General features: G+C 53.3%; 1 pseudogene; it reads right to left on the bottom strand.

Annotated features, from left to right (window-relative positions):
- Positions 1–387: 387 nt before the first annotated feature.
- Positions 388–3,923, bottom strand: part of LOC101572373 — a 13,132-nt pseudogene continuing 9,596 nt past the window's right edge.

Genomic DNA, 3,923 nt, shown 5'->3' with positions numbered 1-3,923 from the left:
CCATGCCACCCTGCCCTGGAGCCAGTCTCTTACAGACTGATGCCTCTACAAACCGAGCCAAACTAAACCCTTCCTCCCCTAACTCGTGTGTGTTGAGTATTTTGTCTCAAGGATGAGAAAAGCAACTAAGACATTATCCTAAAATCACTTCTCATACAAAGAATAACCAACCAAATTGTGAAGATCTCATGGCTTACTACCTCAGATTTAAAGACTAGTGGAAGTTTATATGAGCCTTTCCAACATGGCAATAAACCCAAGAAACTTAAGAGATCATTAAGATTCAAAGGAATCCTAGGTTAAAAATTTTGTCCTCACTTAAAAATTAGTTGAAAAAAATACACAAGAGTGCCATTCTCCAGAAAATAACTTTTATGAATAGCTGTAGAAGTGAAACACCTTTTTTATGCTTTAAAATACTGCTGAGAGTTTTTCAACGCAGAATTAAATGCCATTAAAGATACCATCGTCCTCTCATCTAGCTCTCTTGTTATTGAGGGAAATACCGTAAGGCAGGTAGGTGCGTTGGAATCACAGACTGAACACGGTTGGCTTCTAAGACAATCTGCGATGTGCAGAATTGTCCTGACACATTAAAGAGCCGCTGAGTCCCTCTCACTTTTCTGGCTTGTAGAAGAATTCAGTTGTTGAGTGCCCCCTAGAGGGCGGCCCAGGCACTGCGCACTTGAGTAAAATTCAATTCCCTCTTCGCAGGTGGTGGGTCCTCCAGCTCTTTCCCAGCTTTTTTCTCCGGAGCTGTTTCTTCCTCCAGGGACGATACGTCCCAGTCATCCTCATCCACGTCTATGCACTTCAGTTCATCTTGTGTTTCTTCTTTGGCCGCCAACACTTCAATGTGGTTAATCCCAGCGTCTGGTTCATTCACATTTCTGTGATGGGGAGCGCTTTCTACTGTTTCAGTGAGTGTTTGCCTGTAGGTGCCCGCGGGCTTGGGACAAACGTCGGAGTCCTCGGTTTTACTTCCATCTGTCCACTCTGTGCCACTTTTGACCGTGACCTTTCTGATGTCGTCCTTGTTGCTTCGCGCATGCGGTGACACTGGGGACATGTATGTCTGGACGGCGTCACCTTCATCCAGGTCCTCTTCTAAGCTGAAGGGAGTCATCAAAGTGGTTGGAGACTGCCTAGGATGGTGATCTACGACAGTCTTCTTAATTCTGGGAACAGCCGTCTTGCCAGCAAAAACAGATCTTTGTCTACCCAGCTGTCTGTCTGGGGGAGGAGGCTGCATTGCTGTGGGGACTTCTTCAGCAAGATGGATATCCATTTGACAGCCACTGTCCCTTCCTGAGGACAGTAATGCACTCTCCTCAATTTTGCAGTTGAGCTTATGTTCAAGGAACTCTCGGATTTGCTGCCTGTTTGCCATTTGCCTTTCTCGCCGGTGTCTTTTTGACTCCACGGCACTCATCACAGCCCTCAAGCGGTCACTTGGGATGCCGTGCTCGTGTGCATCAATACCCAAGGCTTGCAGCTCCTCCACCAAGCTCTGTTCCAGGAGTGCTCTGATCTCCTCTGTGCGGGTAGGTTTTGCCTTCAGTGCTTTCCTTACGTTTCTCTTGTAGGTGGATTTCCATTCACGTCCCCTTCCTTTCGCTTCCTCTGCAAACTCATCTACTGGCTCCAGCGCATGTGACAAGAATGCTCGTTGGTGTGGCATTGTTAGATTGGATTTGGCTTCCAGAGTCTGAGGGGCTGAGACATTTGCAGCTCCAGCGGGGGCGGCTGCCTTAGATTCAAAAGCTTCCCAGGGTAAAGAGTTCCCGGTGAGTCCACAGACACCGCGGCGGGGCTTAGCGGCAAAGCCTTGAAGCTGCTGCCTTTGAGTGACAATCAGCTCATTCTGCTCCTGGAACTTCTGGCAGAGCTCTTCCATCCCGTTCTTGTACAAGTCATTACTTGCGTTTAGATGGTTTAACATGGAACTCTGAAGCCTCTCGATGTGCGCCAGCAGCTGAGCCCTTTCTCGCTTGTGCTCCTGGTGGAAAGCCTGGAGGCAGGCTGTCCACTTGCTTTCCTGGCTACTGAGAAGCTGCATTATGCTTTGGAAATCCTGGGCACAGGAGAGGTCGCCTTCCGTCTCGCGGACGTCCTCCAGCGTGCCTATGTTGGACGTGATCTGCATGTTACACCTCTGGATTTCTGATAATTGATATTCTAAGGCCGAATTCTTGGAAGCTAATTCTTTAAACTCCCTCAGAAACATTTCCTTGACTTTTTCCACCTCCTCCACTAGTTTCTCCTTCACTTCTCTCCACGAATCAAGTAACGTCAGAAAGTCGTGTCCCTTGGAGGGGCTGACCTCGGGTGCCCGCTGGGAAGCTTCCACCTGAGCCCTGGTCACCTGCAACTGGTCCTTCAGTGCGTCGATCTCCTTCTGCAGCTTGTCTATCTGTGCCTTTGCCGTGTTCTCTAGACAACAGTCATCAGAGTGGCAGCCTTGGAGGTGACTTTGTTGAACAGCAGGGTTGATGAAGAGCTTGTCGCAGAAATGGCAGTGCTGGTAGCTGGCTTTGGCGCTGACCATCAGCTGCTGGGCGGAGATGCTCTTCTTCCTGCCTTTGCGCTCACGCTTGAGCAGCTGCATCTGGCCCGCCTGCTTGGCCAGCAGCTCCTTGCTCTGCTCGCAGTCGCCCTGGCTCTGGCGCAGCTGCTCCTGCAGGCCGCTCACCTGCGAGGCGAGGAACTCCTGCGAGTGCATCAGGTACTCAACGGTGAGCTGCGCCATGCGGATGAGCTTCAGCAGCGCCGGGTCCACCCTCGAGCGGCAGTGCGGGCACTTCTCATCCTCCACTTTACAAAAGGTGATGTTCATGAGGTTGGCCTGCAGCGTCAGCACGTCCAGTTCCCTCGCCACCTTGTCCACGTCGATGGCGTTCAGGCGCCGCCAGTCCACGCTCTCCAGCCGCGGCTGGAACTGGAAGGGGGGCAGGGGTCCCAAGGCCGCGCTGGCGGGGTGACCCGGCATGGGGGCCACGCCCACCTTAGGGGCATGGGCCCTCAGGGCAGCCGGCCAGGGGACAGCAGACGCGGATCCCGAGAAGGGCACCTCGGGGCGGCAGAAGCCGGGTCCCTCTCCGCTGCCGTGGCCAGCGGTCTGGGCGTCCTGGACGTTGCCTTGGCAGCGCGGGGCTGGGCCGGGATCAACCGGCCAGCGCGCGCAGGGGCTTGCACGTTGGTGTGGCGGCTGCGACCCGTTTTGTTGGCGTAACTACGATATTTCTAGCAGACCTCAGGTCTCTCGTTTGGGGGTCTTTGGGGACATACCAGCCGCCACCACAGAGATCACTGAGCTGAGGAAGGGTCAGACCTTCTCAGCCCACCGGGGAGCCCCCGCTGGACCCACATCAAGAACCTCTGCCTCTGTCTGTCTGTCTGTCTGTCTGTCTGTCTGTCTGTCTGTCTGTCTCTTACCTGTTTCCCTGCGTCTGTCTCTCTGTCTCACTGTCTCTGATTGTTTCTCTCTGTATATTTGTCTTTCTGTCTGTTTCTCTGTGTGTCTCTTTGTCTCTGTCTCTCCGTCTGTCAATCTGTCTCTCTGCTTGTCTCTCTTTTTGTCTCTCTGTCCCTCTGTCTCTCCCTCTCCATCCCTCTCCAGCTCTCCTTTTCCCTCTCCCTCCCCTTCCCTTCCCCTCTTCTTCTTCTCTCCCTCTCCCTCTCCCTCCCCTTCTCCCCTTCTTTCTTCTCTCTCCCTCTCCCTCCCCCTTCTTTTTCCTCCCCTCTCCCTCCCCTTTTCTCTCCTTCTCCCTCCCCTCTCCCTTTCCCTCCGCTATTGTTCTCCCCCATTCTCCCTTCTCTCTCCCTCTCCCTCCCTTCTCCTTCTCCCTTCCTTTTCCTCCCCTCTCCCTCTCCCTCCCTCTCCCTCCCCTCCCCTTCTTCTCTTCTCCTTTCCTTCCCTCTTC

The sequence above is a fragment of the Octodon degus genome, unplaced genomic scaffold (genome assembly GCF_000260255.1).
Source record: "Octodon degus isolate 3935 unplaced genomic scaffold, OctDeg1.0 scaffold00214, whole genome shotgun sequence".
Classification (NCBI taxonomy): domain Eukaryota; kingdom Metazoa; phylum Chordata; class Mammalia; order Rodentia; family Octodontidae; genus Octodon; species Octodon degus.
Note: the sequence above shows the minus strand (reverse complement) of the source record. Positions and strands in the feature narration are given on the sequence as shown.